Consider the following 18,710-nt stretch of genomic DNA (forward strand, 5'->3'; position numbering starts at 1 on the left):
TTCTGAGTTAAGGATGTGTACATAACTAGTCAGGGTTAGTTCTAACAGTATAGATATTGCATGTACACTGCTAAGAGCAATGGAATACTCAAATGCAAGCTAAATTCAGGAACCTACTTCATAGAATTTAGAGTGGAACCGTCAATTACTTGGTTTAGTTCAACCGTTTTCAAAGGGTAAGGTTACTAAAAGTAATTTCTCGAATGTTTGTAGCACACATAAAATTGGTTGCAGACTACTCTAAATCATATGGGAAGCAAAATAATAATGTTTACATCAAGTTAGCACATAGGTGATTTCAGCAAAATTCAACACTATACTGCATTGACTGGAATGTATTACTTTCTATTCAATGCATTCTGAGTTAAGGATGTGTACATAACTACTCAGGGTGAGTTCTAACTGTATAGATATTGCTTGTATACTACTGAGTGCCATGGAATACTCGAGTGGAAGCTGAATTCAGGAACCTACCTGATAACTTTTCGAGTGGAACCGTCAATGGCTTGGTTTAGTTCTGTAAACTCTAATGTTCCATTGTATACAAAAGGTGAAGTTACTGATAGTAACTTCTCGAACATTGCTAGCACACTCATAAAATTCGTCGTAGACTATTCTAAGTCATCTGGTAACTAACATAATAATGTTTACATCTTGTTAACACATAGTAGTTTTGAGCAAAATTCAACTCTACACTCTATTGAGATGAATGCATTACTTTCTATTCTATGCATTCTGAGTTAAGGATGTGTACATAGCTCCTCAGGGTTAGTTGTAACAATATAGATATTGTACGCATACTACTCAGAGCCATGCAATATTCAGAAGCAAGGGGAATTCAGGAACCTACCTCTTAGCATTTAGAGTGGAACAGCCAATATCTTTCTTTAGTTCTGTAAACGCTAATGTCCCATTGAGTACAAAAGGTGATGTTACTGATAGTAACTTCTCGAACATTGGTAGCACACTCATAAAATTCGTCGTAGACTATTCTAAGTCATCTGGTAACTAACATAATAAGGTTTACATCTTGTTAACACATAGTAGTTTTGAGCAAAATTCAACTCTACACTCTATTGAGATGAATGCATTACTTTCTATTCTATGCATTCCTAGTTACGGATGTGTACATAGCTCCTCAGGGTTAGTTGTAACAATATAGATATTGCACGCATACTACTCAGAGCCATGCAATATTCAGAAGCAAGGGGAATTCAGGAACCTACCTCTTAGCATTTAGAGTGGAACAGCCAAAATCATTCTTTAGTTCTGTAAACGCTAATGTCCCATTGAGTACAAAAGGTGATGTTACAGATAGTAACTTCTCGAACATTGGTAGCACACTCATAAAATTCGTCGTAGACTATTCTAAGTCATCTGGTAACAAACATAATAATGTTTACATCTTGTTAACACATAGTAGTTTTGAGCAAAATTCAACTCTACACTCTATTGAGATGAATGCATTACTTTCTATTCTATGCATTCCGAGTTACGGATGTGTACATAACTACTCAGGGTTAGTTGTAACAATATATATTTTGCAGGCATACTACTCAGAGCCATGCAATATTCAGAAGCAAGGGGAATTCAGGAACCTACCTCTTAGCATTTAGAGTGGAACAGCCAAAATCATTCTTTAGTTCTGTAAACGTTAATGTCCCATTGAGTACAAAAGGTGATGTTACAGATAGTAACTTCTCGAACATTGGTAGCACACACATAAAATTCGTCGTAGACTATTCTAAGTCATCTGGTAACTAACATAATAATGTTTACATCTTGTTAACACATAGTAGTTTTCAGCACAATTCAACTCTACAGTCTATTGAGCTGAAAACATTACTTATATTCCATGGATTTTGAGTTAAGGATGTGTACATAACTACTCAGGGTGAGTTGGAACTGTATAGATATTACTTGTATACTACTGAGTGCCATGGAATACTCGAGTGGAAGCTGAATTCAGGAACCTACCTGATAACTTTTAGAGTGGAACAGCCAATATCTTTCATTAGTTCTGTAAACGCTAATGTCCCATTTCCCATTTTCAACAAAAGATGATGTTACTCATAGTAACTTCTCGAACATTGGTAGCACAGTGATATAACTGCTTGCAGACAGCTCTAAATCATATGGTAAGTAAAATAATTCGGTTTACATCAAGTTATCATATAGCAGTTTTCAGCAAAATTCAACTCTACACTCTATTGAGCTGAATACATTTCTTCCTATTCAATGCATTCTGAGTTAAGGATGTGTACATAACTAGTCAGGGTTAGTTCTAACAGTATAGATATTGCATGTACACTGCTAAGAGCAATGGAATACTCAAATGCAAGCTAAATTCAGGAACCTACTTCATAGAATTTAGAGTGGAACCGTCAATTACTTGGTTTAGTTCAACCGTTTTCAAAGGGTAAGGTTACTAAAAGTAATTTCTCGAATTTTTGTAGCACACATAAAATTGGTTGCAGACTACTCTAAATCATATGGGAAGCAAAATAATAATGTTTACATCAAGTTAGCACATAGGTGATTTCAGCAAAATTCAACACAATACTGCATTGACTGGAATGTATTACTTTCTATTCAATGCATTCTGAGTTAAGGATGTGTACATAACTACTCAGGGTGAGCTCTAACTGTATAGATATTGCTTGTATACTACTGAGTGCCATGGAATACTCGAGTGGAAGCTGAATTCAGGAACCTACCTGATAACTTTTCGAGTGGAACCGTCAATGGCTTGGTTTAGTTCTGTAAACTCTAATGTTCCATTGTATACAAAAGGTGAAGTTACTGATAGTAACTTCTCGAACATTGCTAGCACACTCATAAAATTCGTCGTAGACTATTCTAAGTCATCTGGTAACTAACATAATAATGTTTACATCTTGTTAACACATAGTAGTTTTGAGCAAAATTCAACTCTACACTCTATTGAGATGAATGCATTACTTTCTATTCTATGCATTCTGAGTTAAGGATGTGTACATAGCTCCTCAGGGTTAGTTGTAACAATATAGATATTGTACGCATACTACTCAGAGCCATGCAATATTCAGAAGCAAGGGGAATTCAGGAACCTACCTCTTAGCATTTAGAGTGGAACAGCCAATATCTTTCTTTAGTTCTGTAAACGCTAATGTCCCATTGAGTACAAAAGGTGATGTTACAGATAGTAACTTCTCGAACATTGGTAGCACACACATAAAATTCGTCGTAGACTATTCTAAGTCATCTGGTAAGTAACATAATAATGTTTACATCTTGTTAACACATAGTAGTTTTCAGCAAAATTCAACTCTACAGTCTATTGTGCTGAAAACATTACTTATATTCCATGGATTTTGAGTTAAGGATGTGTACATAACTACTCAGGGTGAGTTGGAACTGTATAGATATTACTTGTATACTACTGAGTGCCATGGAATACTCGAGTGGAAGCTGAATTCAGGAACCTACCTGATAACTTTTAGAGTGGAACAGCCAATATCTTTCATTAGTTCTGTAAACGCTAATGTCCCATTTTCAACAAAAGATGATGTTACTCATAGTAACTTCTCGAACATTGGTAGCACAGTGATATAACTGCTTGCAGACAGCTCTAAATCATATGGTAAGTAAAATAATTCGGTTTACATCAAGTTATCACATAGCAGTTTTCAGCAAAATTCAACTCTACACTCTATTGAGCTGAATACATCTCTTCCTATTCAATGCATTCTGAGTTAAGGATGTGTACATAACTAGTCAGGGTTAGTTCTAACAGTATAGATATTGCATGTACACTGCTAAGAGCAATGGAATACTCAAATGCAAGCTAAATTCAGGAACCTACTTCATAGAATTTAGAGTGGAACCGTCAATTACTTGGTTTAGTTCAACCGTTTTCAAAGGGTAAGGTTACAAAAAGTAATTTCTCGAATTTTTGTAGCACACATAAAATTGGTTGCAGACTACTCTAAATCATATGGGAAGCAAAATAATAAGGTTTACATCAAGTTAGCACATAGGTGATTTCAGCAAAATTCAACACTATACTGCATTGACTGGAATGTATTACTTTCTATTCAATGCATTCTGAGTTAAGGATGTGTACATAACTACTCAGGGTGAGTTCTAACTGTATAGATATTGCTTGTATACTACTGAGTGCCATGGAATACTCGAGTGGAAGCTGAATTCAGGAACCTACCTGATAACTTTTCGAGTGGAACCGTCAATGGCTTGGTTTAGTTCTGTAAACTCTAATGTTCCATTGTATACAAAAGGTGAAGTTACTGATAGTAACTTCTCGAACATTGCTAGCACACTCATAAAATTCGTCGTAGACTATTCTAAGTCATCTGGTAACTAACATAATAAGGTTTACATCTTGTTAACACATAGCAGTTTTGAGCAAAATTCAACTCTACACTCTATTGAGATGAAGGCATTACTTTCTATTCTATGCATTCCGAGTTACGGATGTGTACATAACTACTCAGGGTTAGTTGTAACACTATATATTTTGCAGGCATACTACTCAGAACCATGCAATATTCAGAAACAAGGGGAATTCAGGAACCTACCTCTTAGCATTTAGAGTGGAACAGCCAATATCATTCTTTAGTTCTGTAAACGCTAATGTCCCATTGAGTACAAAATGTGATGTTACAGATAGTAACTTCTCGAACATTGGTAGCACACTCATAAAATTCGTCGTAGACTATTCTAAGTCATCTGGTAACTAACATAATAATGTTTACATCTTGTTAACACATAGTAGTTTTGAGCAAAATTCAACTCTACACTCTATTGAGATGAATGCATTACTTTCTATTCTATGCATTCTGAGTTAAGGATGTGTACATAGCTCCTCAGGGTTAGTTGTAACAATATAGATATTGTACGCATACTACTCAGAGCCATGCAATATTCAGAAGCAAGGGGAATTCAGGAACCTACCTCTTAGCATTTAGAGTGGAACAGCCAATATCTTTCTTTAGTTCTGTAAACGCTAATGTCCCATTGAGTACAAAAGGTGATGTTACAGATAGTAACTTCTCGAACATTGGTAGCACACACATAAAATTCGTCGTAGACTATTCTAAGTCATCTGGTAAGTAACATAATAATGTTTACATCTTGTTAACACATAGTAGTTTTCAGCAAAATTCAACTCTACAGTCTATTGTGCTGAAAACATTACTTATATTCCATGGATTTTGAGTTAAGGATGTGTACATAACTACTCAGGGTGAGTTGGAACTGTATAGATATTACTTGTATACTACTGAGTGCCATGGAATACTCGAGTGGAAGCTGAATTCAGGAACCTACCTGATAACTTTTAGAGTGGAACAGCCAATATCTTTCATTAGTTCTGTAAACGCTAATGTCCCATTTTCAACAAAAGATGATGTTACTCATAGTAACTTCTCGAACATTGGTAGCACAGTGATATAACTGCTTGCAGACAGCTCTAAATCATATGGTAAGTAAAATAATTCGGTTTACATCAAGTTATCACATAGCAGTTTTCAGCAAAATTCAACTCTACACTCTATTGAGCTGAATACATCTCTTCCTATTCAATGCATTCTGAGTTAAGGATGTGTACATAACTAGTCAGGGTTAGTTCTAACAGTATAGATATTGCATGTACACTGCTAAGAGCAATGGAATACTCAAATGCAAGCTAAATTCAGGAACCTACTTCATAGAATTTAGAGTGGAACCGTCAATTACTTGGTTTAGTTCAACCGTTTTCAAAGGGTAAGGTTACAAAAAGTAATTTCTCGAATTTTTGTAGCACACATAAAATTGGTTGCAGACTACTCTAAATCATATGGGAAGCAAAATAATAAGGTTTACATCAAGTTAGCACATAGGTGATTTCAGCAAAATTCAACACTATACTGCATTGACTGGAATGTATTACTTTCTATTCAATGCATTCTGAGTTAAGGATGTGTACATAACTACTCAGGGTGAGTTCTAACTGTATAGATATTGCTTGTATACTACTGAGTGCCATGGAATACTCGAGTGGAAGCTGAATTCAGGAACCTACCTGATAACTTTTCGAGTGGAACCGTCAATGGCTTGGTTTAGTTCTGTAAACTCTAATGTTCCATTGTATACAAAAGGTGAAGTTACTGAAAGTAACTTCTCGAGCATTGCTAGCACACTCATAAAATTCGTCGTAGACTATTCTAAGTCATCTGGTATCTAACATAATAAGGTTTACATCTTGTTAACACATAGTAGTTTTGAGCAAAATTCAACTCTACACTCTATTGAGATGAATGCATTACTTTCTATTCTATGCATTCCGAGTTACGGATGTGTACATAACTACTCAGGGTTAGTTGTAACAATATATATTTTGCAGGCATACTACTCAGAGCCATGCAATATTCAGAAGCAAGGGGAATTCAGGAACCTACCTCTTAGCATTTAGAGTGGAACAGCCAATATCATTCTTTAGTTCTGTAAACGCTAATGTCCCATTGAGTACAAAAGGTGATGTTACAGATAGTAACTTCTCGAACATTGGTAGCACCCTCATAAAATTTGTCGTAGACTATTCTAAGTCATGTGGTAAGTAACATAATAATGTTTACATCTAGTTAACACATAGTAGTTTTGAGCAAAATTCAACTCTACACTCTATTGAGATGAATGCATTACTTTCTATTCTATGCATTCCGAGTTAAGGATGTGTACATAGCTCCTCAGGGTTAGTTGTAAGAATATAGATATTGCACGCATACTACTCAGAGCCATGCAATATGCAGCAGCAAGGGGAATTCAGGAACCTACCTCTTAGCATTTAGAGTGGAACAGCCAAAATCATTCTTTAGTTCTGTAAACGCTAATGTCCCATTGAGTACAAAAGGTGATGTTACAGATTGTAACTTCTCGAACATTGGTAGCACACTCATAAAATTCGTCGTAGACTATTCTACGTCATCTGGTAACTAACATAATAAGATTTACATCTTGTTAACACATAGTAGTTTGGAGCAAAATTCAACTCTACACTCTATTGAGATGAATGCATTACTTTCTATTCTATGCATTCCTAGTTACGGATGTGTACATAGCTCCTCAGGGTTAGTTGTAACAATATAGATATTGCACGCATACTACTCAGAGCCATGCAATATTCAGAGGCAAGGGGAATTCAGGAACCTACCTCTTAGCATTTAGAGTGGAACAGCCAAAATCATTCTTTAGTTCTGTAAACGCTAATGTCCCATTGAGTACAAAAGGTGATGTTACAGATAGTAACTTCTCGAACATTGGTAGCATACTCATAAAATTCGTCGTAGACTATTCTAAGTCATCTGGTAACAAACATAATAATGTTTACATCTTGTTAACACATAGTAGTTTTGAGCAAAATTCAACTCTACACTCTATTGAGATGAATGCATTACTTTCTATTCTATGCATTCCGAGTTACGGATGTGTACATAACTACTCAGGGTTAGTTGTAACAATATATATTTTGCAGGCATACTACTCAGAGCCATGCAATATTCAGAAGCAAGGGGAATTCAGGAACCTACCTCTTAGCATTTAGAGTGGAACAGCCAAAATCATTCTTTAGTTCTGTAAACGCTAATGTCCCATTGAGTACAAAAGGTGATGTTACAGATAGTAACTTCTCGAACATTGGTAGCACACACATAAAATTCGTCGTAGACTATTCTAAGTCATCTGGTAACTAACATAATAATGTTTACATCTTGTTAACACATAGTAGTTTTCAGCAAAATTCAACTCTACAGTCTATTGAGCTGAAAACATTACTTATATTCCATGGATTTTGAGTTAAGGAAGTGTACATAACTACTCAGGGTGAGTTGGAACTGTATAGATATTACTTGTATACTACTGAGTGCCATGGAATACTCGAGTGGAAGCTGAATTCAGGAACCTACCTGATAACTTTTAGAGTGGAACAGCCAATATCTTTCATTAGTTCTGTAAACGCTAATGTCCCATTTTCAACAAAAGATGATGTTACTCATAGTAACTTCTCGAACATTGGTAGCACAGTGATATAACTGCTTGCAGACAGCTCTAAATCATATGGTAAGTAAAATAATTCGGTTTACATCAAGTTATCACATAGCAGTTTTCAGCAAAATTCAACTCTACACTCTATTGAGCTGAATACATTTCTTCCTATTCAATGCATTCTGAGTTAAGGATGTGTACATAACTAGTCAGGGTTAGTTCTAACAGTATAGATATTGCATGTACACTGCTAAGAGCAATGGAATACTCAAATGCAAGCTAAATTCAGGAACCTACTTCATAGAATTTAGAGTGGAACCGTCAATTACTTGGTTTAGTTCAACCGTTTTCAAAGGGTAAGGTTACTAAAAGTAATTTCTCGAATTTTTGTAGCACACATAAAATTGGTTGCAGACTACTCTAAATCATATGGGAAGCAAAATAATAATGTTAACATCAAGTTAGCACATAGGTGATTTCAGCAAAATTCAACACTATACTGCATTGACTGGAATGTATTACTTTCTATTCAATGCATTCTGAGTTAAGGATGTGTACATAACTACTCAGGGTGAGTTCTAACTGTATAGATATTGCTTGTATACTACTGAGTGCCATGGAATACTCGAGTGGAAGCTGAATTCAGGAACCTACCTGATAACTTTTCGAGTGGAACCGTCAATGGCTTGGTTTAGTTCTGTAAACTCTATTGTTCCATTGTATACAAAAGGTGAAGTTACTGAAAGTAACTTCTCGAACATTGCTAGCACACTCATAAAATTCGTCGTAGACTATTCTAAGTCATCTGGTAACTAACATAATAAGGTTTACATCTTGTTAACACATAGTAGTTTTGAGCAAAATTCAACTCTACACTCTATTGAGATGAATGCATTACTTTCTATTCTATGCATTCCGAGTTACGGATGTGTACATAACTACTCAGGGTTAGTTGTAACACTATATATTTTGCAGGCATACTACTCAGAACCATGCAATATTCAGAAACAAGGGGAATTCAGGAACCTACCTCTTAGCATTTAGAGTGGAACAGCCAATATCTTTCTTTAGTTCTGTAAACGCTAATGTCCCATTGAGTACAAAAGGTGATGTTACTGATAGTAACTTCTCGAACATTGGTAGCACACTCATAAAATTCGTCGTAGACTATTCTAAGTCATCTGGCAACTAACATAATAATGTTTACATCTTGTTAACACATAGTAGTTTTGAGCAAAATTCAACTCTACACTCTATTGAGATGAATGCATTACTTTCTATTCTATGCATTCCGAGTTACGGATGTGTACATAACTACTCAGGGTTAGTTGTAACAATATATATTTTGCAGGCATACTACTCAGAGCCATGCAATATTCAGAAGCAAGGGGAATTCAGGAACCTACCTCTTAGCATTTAGAGTGGAACAGCCAAAATCATTCTTTAGTTCTGTAAACGCTAATGTCCCATTGAGTACAAAAGGTGATGTTACAGATAGTAACTTCTCGAACATTGGTAGCACACACATAAAATTCGTCGTAGACTATTCTAAGTCATCTGGTAACTAACATAATAATGTTTACATCTTGTTAACACATAGTAGTTTTCAGCAAAATTCAACTCTACAGTCTATTATGCTGAAAACATTACTTATATTCCATGGATTTTGAGTTAAGGAAGTGTACATAACTACTCAGGGTGAGTTGGAACTGTATAGATATTACTTGTATACTACTGAGTGCCATGGAATACTCGAGTGGAAGCTGAATTCAGGAACCTACCTGATAACTTTTATAGTGGAACAGCCAATATCTTTCATTAGTTCTGTAAACGCTAATGTCCCATTTTCAACAAAAGATGATGTTACTCATAGTAACTTCTCGAACATTGGTAGCACAGTGATATAACTGCTTGCAGACAGCTCTAAATCATATGGTAAGTAAAATAATTCGGTTTACATCAAGTTATCACATAGCAGTTTTCAGCAAAATTCAACTCTACACTCTATTGAGCTGAATACATTTCTTCCTATTCAATGCATTCTGAGTTAAGGATGTGTACATAACTAGTCAGGGTTAGTTCTAACAGTATAGATATTGCATGTACACTGCTAAGAGCAATGGAATACTCAAATGCAAGCTAAATTCAGGAACCTACTTCATAGAATTTAGAGTGGAACCGTCAATTACTTGGTTTAGTTCAACCGTTTTCAAAGGGTAAGGTTACTAAAAGTAATTTCTCGAATTTTTGTAGCACACATAAAATTGGTTGCAGACTACTCTAAATCATATGGGAAGCAAAATAATAATGTTAACATCAAGTTAGCACATAGGTGATTTCAGCAAAATTCAACACTATACTGCATTGACTGGAATGTATTACTTTCTATTCAATGCATTCTGAGTTAAGGATGTGTACATAACTACTCAGGGTGAGTTCTAACTGTATAGATATTGCTTGTATACTACTGAGTGCCATGGAATACTCGAGTGGAAGCTGAATTCAGGAACCTACCTGATAACTTTTCGAGTGGAACCGTCAATGGCTTGGTTTAGTTCTGTAAACTCTAATGTTCCATTGTATACAAAAGGTGAAGTTACTGAAAGTAACTTCTCGAACATTGCTAGCACACTCATAAAATTCGTCGTAGACTATTCTAAGTCATCTGGTAACTAACATAATAAGGTTTACATGTTGTTAACACATAGTAGTTTTGAGCAAAATTCAACTCTACACTCAATTGAGATGAATGCATTACTTTCTATTCTATGCATTCCGAGTTACGGATGTGTACATAACTACTCAGGGTTAGTTGTAACAATATATATTTTGCAGGCATACTACTCAGAGCCATGCAATATTCAGAAGCAAGGGGAATTCAGGAACCTACCTCTTAGCATTTAGAGTGGAACAGACAATATCATTCTTTAGTTCTGTAAACGCTAATGTCCCATTGAGTACAAAAGGTGATGTTACAGATAGTAACTTCTCGAACATTGGTAGCACCCTCATAAAATTTGTCGCAGACTATTCTAAGTCATGTGGTAAGTAACATAATAATGTTTACATCTAGTTAACACATAGTAGTTTTGAGCAAAATTCAACTCTACACTCTATTGAGATGAATGCATTACTTTCTATTGTATGCATTCCGAGATACGGATGTGTACATAACTACTCAGGGTTAGTTGTAACAATATATATTTTGCAGGCATACTACTCAGAGCCATACAATATTCAGAAGCAAGGGGAATTCAGGAACCTACCTCTTAGCATTTAGAGTGGAACTGCCAATATCTTTCTTTATTTCTGTAAACGCTAATGTCCCATTGAGTACAAAAGGTGATGTTACAGATAGTAACTTCTCGAACATTGGTAGCACACTCATAAAATTCGTCGTAGAGTATTCTACGTCATCTGGTAACTAACATAATAAGGTTTACATCTAGTTAACACATAGTAGTTTTGAGCAAAATTCAACTCTACACTCTATTGAGATGAATGCATTACTTTCTATTCTATGCATTCCGAGTTAAGGATGTGTACATAGCTCCTCAGGGTTAGTTGTAACAATATAGATATTGCACGCATACTACTCAGAGCCATGCAATATGCAGAAGCAAGGGGAATTCAGGAAACTACCTCTTAGCATTTAGAGTGGAACAGCCAAAATCATTCTTTAGTTCTGTAAACGCTAATGTCCCATTGAGTACAAAAGGTGATGTTACAGATAGTAACTTCTCGAACATTGGTAGCACACTCATAAAATTCGTCGTAGAGTATTCTACGTCATCTGGTAACTAACATAATAAGGTTTACATCTAGTTAACACATAGTAGTTTTGAGCAAAATTCAACTCTACACTCTATTGAGATGAATGCATTACTTTCTATTCTATGCATTCCGAGTTAAGGATGTGTACATAGCTCCTCAGGGTTAGTTGTAACAATATAGATATTGCACGCATACTACTCAGAGCCATGCAATATGCAGAAGCAAGGGGAATTCAGGAACCTACCTCTTAGCATTTAGAGTGGAACAGCCAAAATCATTCTTTAGTTCTGTAAACGCTAATGTCCCATTGAGTACAAAAGGTGATGTTACAGATAGTAACTTCTCGAACATTGGTAGCACACTCATAAAATTCATCGTAGACTATTCTACGTCATCTGGTAACTAACATAATAAGATTTACATCTTGTTAACACATAGTAGTTTTGAGCAAAATTCAACTCTACACTCTATTGAGATGAATGCATTACTTTCTATTCTATGCATACCGAGATACGGATGTGTACATAACTACTCAGGGTTAGTTGTAACAATATATATTTTGCAGGCATACTACTCAGAGCCATACAATATTCAGAAGCAAGGGGAATTCAGGAAACTACCTCTTAGCATTTAGAGTGGAACAGCCAAAATCATTCTTTAGTTCTGTAAACGCTAATGTCCCATTGAGTACAAAAGGTGATGTTACAGATAGTAACTTCTCGAACATTGGTAGCACCCTCATAAAATTTGTCGCAGACTATTCTAAGTCATGTGGTAAGTAACATAATAATGTTTACATCTAGTTAACACATAGTAGTTTTGAGCAAAATTCAACTCTACACTCTATTGAGATGAATGCATTACTTTCTATTGTATGCATTCCGAGATACGGATGTGTACATAACTACTCAGGGTTAGTTGTAACAATATATATTTTGCAGGCATACTACTCAGAGCCATACAATATTCAGAAGCAAGGGGAATTCAGGAACCTACCTCTTAGCATTTAGAGTGGAACTGCCAATATCTTTCTTTATTTCTGTAAACGCTAATGTCCCATTGAGTACAAAAGGTGATGTTACAGATAGTAACTTCTCGAACATTGGTAGCACACTCATAAAATTCGTCGTAGAGTATTCTACGTCATCTGGTAACTAACATAATAAGGTTTACATCTAGTTAACACATAGTAGTTTTGAGCAAAATTCAACTCTACACTCTATTGAGATGAATGCATTACTTTCTATTCTATGCATTCCGAGTTAAGGATGTGTACATAGCTCCTCAGGGTTAGTTGTAACAATATAGATATTGCACGCATACTACTCAGAGCCATGCAATATGCAGAAGCAAGGGGAATTCAGGAAACTACCTCTTAGCATTTAGAGTGGAACAGCCAAAATCATTCTTTAGTTCTGTAAACGCTAATGTCCCATTGAGTACAAAAGGTGATGTTACAGATAGTAACTTCTCGAACATTGGTAGCACACTCATAAAATTCGTCGTAGAGTATTCTACGTCATCTGGTAACTAACATAATAAGGTTTACATCTAGTTAACACATAGTAGTTTTGAGCAAAATTCAACTCTACACTCTATTGAGATGAATGCATTACTTTCTATTCTATGCATTCCGAGTTAAGGATGTGTACATAGCTCCTCAGGGTTAGTTGTAACAATATAGATATTGCACGCATACTACTCAGAGCCATGCAATATGCAGAAGCAAGGGGAATTCAGGAACCTACCTCTTAGCATTTAGAGTGGAACAGCCAAAATCATTCTTTAGTTCTGTAAACGCTAATGTCCCATTGAGTACAAAAGGTGATGTTACAGATAGTAACTTCTCGAACATTGGTAGCACACTCATAAAATTCATCGTAGACTATTCTACGTCATCTGGTAACTAACATAATAAGATTTACATCTTGTTAACACATAGTAGTTTTGAGCAAAATTCAACTCTACACTCTATTGAGATGAATGCATTACTTTCTATTCTATGCATACCGAGATACGGATGTGTACATAACTACTCAGGGTTAGTTGTAACAATATATATTTTGCAGGCATACTACTCAGAGCCATACAATATTCAGAAGCAAGGGGAATTCAGGAAACTACCTCTTAGCATTTAGAGTGGAACAGCCAAAATCATTCTTTAGTTCTGTAAACGCTAATGTCCCATTGAGTACAAAAGGTGATGTTACAGATAGTAACTTCTCGAACATTGGTAGCACACTCATAAAATTCGTCGTAGACTATTCTAAGTCATCTGGTAACTAACATAATAAGGTTTACATCTTGTTAACACATAGTAGTTTTGAGCAAAATTCAACTCTACACTCTTTTGAGATGAATGCATTACTTTCTATTCTATGCATTCTGAGTTAAGGATGTGTACATAGCTCCTCAGGGTTAGTTGTAACAATATAGATTTTGCACGCATACTACTCAGAGCCATGCAATATTCAGAAGCAAGGGGAATTCAGGAAACTACCTCTTAGCATTTAGAGTGGAACAGCCAAAATCATTCTTTAGTTCTGTAAACGCTAATGTCCCATTGAGTACAAAAGGTGATGTTACAGATAGTAACTTCTCGAACATTGGTAGCACACTCATAAAATTCGTCGTAGACTATTCTACGTCATCTGGTAACTAACATAATAAGATTTACGTCTTGTTAACACATAGTAGTTTTGAGCAAAATTCAACTCTACACTCTATTGAGATGAATGCATTACTTTCTATTCTATGCATTCCGAGATACGGATGTGTACATAACTACTCAGGGTTAGTTGTAACAATATATATTTTGCAGGCATACTACTCAGAGCCATGCAATATTCAGAAGCAAGGGGAATTCAGGAAACTACCTCTTAGCATTTAGAGTGGAACAGCCAAAATCATTCTTTAGTTCTGTAAACGCTGATGTCCCATTGAGTACAAAAGGTGATGTTACAGATAGTAACTTCTCGAACATTGGTAGCACAGTGATATAACTGCTTGTAGACAGCTCTAAATCATATGGTAAGTAAAATAATTCGGTTTACATCAAGTTATCTCATAGCAGTTTTCAGCAAAATTCAACTCTACACTCTATTGAGCTGAATACATCTCTTCCTATTCAATGCATTCTGAGTTAAGGATGTGTACATAACTAGTCAGGGTTAGTTCTAACAGTATAGATATTGCATGTACACTGCTAAGAGCAATGGAATACTCAAATGCAAGCTAAATTCAGGAACCTACTTCATAGAATTTAGAGTGGAACCGTCAATTACTTGGTTTACTTCAACCGTTTTCAAAGGGTAAGGTTACTAAAAGTAATTTCTCGAATTTTTGTAGCACACATAAAATTGGTTGCAGACTACTCTAAATCATATGGGAAGCAAAATAATAATATTTACATCAAGTTAGCACATAGGTGATTTCAGCAAAATTCAACACTATACTGCATTGACTGGAATGTATTACTTTCTATTCAATGCATTCTGAGTTAAGGATGTGTACATAACTACTCAGGGTGAGCTCTAACTGTATAGATATTGCTTGTATACTACTGAGTGCCATGGAATACTCGAGTGGAAGCTGAATTCAGGAACCTACCTGATAACTTTTCGAGTGGAACCGTCAATGGCTTGGTTTAGTTCTGTAAACTCTAATGTTCCATTGTATACAAAAGGTGAAGTTACTGATAGTAACTTCTCGAACATTGCTAGCACACTCATAAAATTCGCCGTAGACTATTCTAAGTCATCTGGTAACTAACATAATAAGGATTACATCTTGTTAACACATAGCAGTTTTGAGCAAAATTCAACTCTACACTCAATTGAGATGAATGCATTACTTTCTATTCTATGCATTCCGAGTTACGGATGTGTACATAACTACTCAGGGTTAGTTGTAACAATATATATTTTGCAGGCATACTACTCAGAGCCATGCAATATTCAGAAGCAAGGGGAATTCAGGAACCTACCTCTTAGCATTTAGAGTGGAACAGACAATATCATTCTTTTGTTCTGTAAACGCTAATGTCCCATTGAGTACAAAAGGTGATGTTACAGATAGTAACTTCTCGAACATTGGTAGCACCCTCATAAAATTTGTCGCAGACTATTCTAAGTCATGTGGTAAGTAACATAATAATGTTTACATCTAGTTAACACATAGTAGTTTTGAGCAAAATTCAACTCTACACTCTATTGAGATGAATGCATTACTTTCTATTCTATGCATTCCGAGATACGGATGTGTACATAACTACTCAGGGTTAGTTGTAACAATATATATTTTGCAGGCATACTACTCAGAGCCATACAATATTCAGAAGCAAGGGGAATTCAGGAACCTACCTCTTAGCATTTAGAGTGGAACTGCCAATATCTTTCTTTATTTCTGTAAACGCTAATGTCCCATTGAGTACAAAAGGTGATGTTACAGATAGTAACTTCTCGAACATTGGTAGCACACACATAAAATTCGTCGTAGACTATTCTAAGTCATCTGGTAACTAACATAATAATGTTTACATCTTGTTAACACATAGTAGTTTTCAGCAAAATTCAACTCTACACTCTATTGAGATGAATGCATTACTTTCTATTCTATGCATTCTGAGTTAAGGATGTGTACATAGCTCCTCAGGGTTAGTTGTAACAATATAGATTTTGCAGGCATACTACTCAGAGCCATGCAATATTCAGAAGCAAGGGGAATTCAGGAAACTACCTCTTAGCATTTAGAGTGGAACAGCCAAAATCATTCTTTAGTTCTGTAAACGCTAATGTCCCATTGAGTACAAAAGGTGATGTTACAGATAGTAACTTCTCGAACATTGGTAGCACACTCATAAAATTCGTCGTAGAGTATTCTACGTCATCTGGTAACTAACATAATAAGGTTTACATCTAGTTAACACATAGTAGTTTTGAGCAAAATTCAACTCTACACTCTATTGAGATGAATGCATTACTTTCTATTCTATGCATTCCGAGTTAAGGATGTGTACATAGCTCCTCAGGGTTAGTTGTAACAATATAGATATTGCACGCATACTACTCAGAGCCATGCAATATGCAGAAGCAAGGGGAATTCAGGAAACTACCTCTTAGCATTTAGAGTGGAACAGCCAAAATCATTCTTTAGTTCTGTAAACGCTAATGTCCCATTGAGTACAAAAGGTGATGTTACAGATAGTAACTTCTCGAACATTGGTAGCACACTCATAAAATTCGTCGTAGAGTATTCTACGTCATCTGGTAACTAACATAATAATGTTTACATCTAGTTAACACATAGTAGTTTTGAGCAAAATTCAACTCTACACTCTATTGAGATGAATGCATTACTTTCTATTCTATGCATTCCGAGTTAAGGATGTGTACATAGCTCCTCAGGGTTAGTTGTAACAATATAGATATTGCACGCATACTACTCAGAGCCATGCAATATGCAGAAGCAAGGGGAATTCAGGAACCTACCTCTTAGCATTTAGAGTGGAACAGCCAAAATCATTCTTTAGTTCTGTAAACGCTAATGTCCCATTGAGTACAAAAGGTGATGTTACAGATAGTAACTTCTCGAACATTGGTAGCACACTCATAAAATTCATCGTAGACTATTCTACGTCATCTGGTAACTAACATAATAAGATTTACATCTTGTTAACACATAGTAGTTTTGAGCAAAATTCAACTCTACACTCTATTGAGATGAATGCATTACTTTCTATTCTATGCATACCGAGATACGGATGTGTACATAACTACTCAGGGTTAGTTGTAACAATATATATTTTGCAGGCATACTACTCAGAGCCATACAATATTCAGAAGCAAGGGGAATTCAGGAAACTACCTCTTAGCATTTAGAGTGGAACAGCCAAAATCATTCTTTAGTTCTGTAAACGCTAATGTCCCATTGAGTACAAAAGGTGATGTTACAGATAGTAACCTCGAACATTGGTAGCACACTCATAAAATTCGTCGTAGACTATTCTAAGTCATCTGGTAACTAACATAATAAGGTTTACATCTTGTTAACACATAGTAGTTTTGAGCAAAATTCAACTCTACACTCTTTTGAGATGAATGCATTACTTTCTATTCTATGCATTCTGAGTTAAGGATGTGTACATAGCTCCTGAGGGTTAGTTGTAACAATATAGATATTGCACGCATACTACTCAGAGCCATGCAATATGCAGAAGCAAGGGGAATTCAGGAACCTACCTCTTAGCATTTAGAGCCGAACAGCCAAAATCATTCTTTAGTTCTGTAAACGCTAATGTCCCATTGAGTACAAAAGGTGATGTTACAGATAGTAACTTCTCGAACATTGGTAGCACACTCATAAAATTCATCGTAGACTATTCTACGTCATCTGGTAACTAACATAATAAGATTTACATCTTGTTAACACATAGTAGTTTTGAGCAAAATTCAACTCTACACTCTATTGAGATGAATGCATTACTTTCTATTCTATGCATACCGAGATACGGATGTGTACATAACTACTCAGGGTTAGTTGTAACAATATATATTTTGCAGGCATACTACTCAGAGCCATACAATATTCAGAAGCAAGGGGAATTCAGGAAACTACCTGATAACTTTTCGAGTGGAACCGTCAATGGCTTGGTTTAGTTCTGTAAACTCTAATGTTCCATTGTATACAAAAGGTGAAGTTACTGATAGTAACTTCTCGAACATTGCTAGCACACTCATAAAATTCGTCGTAGACTATTCTAAGTCATCTGGTAACTAACATAATAAGGATTACATCTTGTTAACACATAGCAGTTTTGAGCAAAATTCAACTCTACACTCTATTGAGATGAATGCATTACTTTCTATTCTATGCATTCCGAGTTACGGATGTGTACATAACTACTCAGGGTTAGTTGT

This window comes from Hemitrygon akajei, chromosome 16 (assembly GCF_048418815.1).
Source record: "Hemitrygon akajei chromosome 16, sHemAka1.3, whole genome shotgun sequence".
NCBI classification, from domain to species: domain Eukaryota; kingdom Metazoa; phylum Chordata; class Chondrichthyes; order Myliobatiformes; family Dasyatidae; genus Hemitrygon; species Hemitrygon akajei.